We start from the raw sequence: 371 nt of genomic DNA, 5'->3' as shown, positions 1-371 counted from the left end.
CCTGGCTTTGGCTGGGAGAGCAGCACCAGGCACCTGCCCCAGCTCACTCCACAGATGCAGGAGGCAGCCCTGGCCCCACATCCCTCCTCTGGGGACAGTGACAAGGTGGGGCCCAGGCCCTGGGCAGGGAACGGGTAGTTTCCTCCTCTCTCTGGGTAAGATATATAATTTCTGCTTTTTTTTTTTTTTTAATATTTATATTTATATATATAGATATTTATATATACACACACCTGGTAACTCAGAAAGAGAAAAAAAATAGAATCCGTAACAATAATAATAAAAAAAAGTATTCTGGTTTAAAAACAATCCATTCCTACCACGCTAGGCGAGCGATTGATTGCACAAGGCCCACAAGTGGCTGGCCCAGC

This window comes from Egretta garzetta, unplaced genomic scaffold, assembly GCF_000687185.1.
Source record: "Egretta garzetta isolate BGI_Z169 unplaced genomic scaffold, ASM68718v1 scaffold937, whole genome shotgun sequence".
Classification (NCBI taxonomy): Eukaryota; Metazoa; Chordata; class Aves; order Pelecaniformes; family Ardeidae; genus Egretta; species Egretta garzetta.
This window is presented reverse-complemented; position numbering follows the sequence as displayed.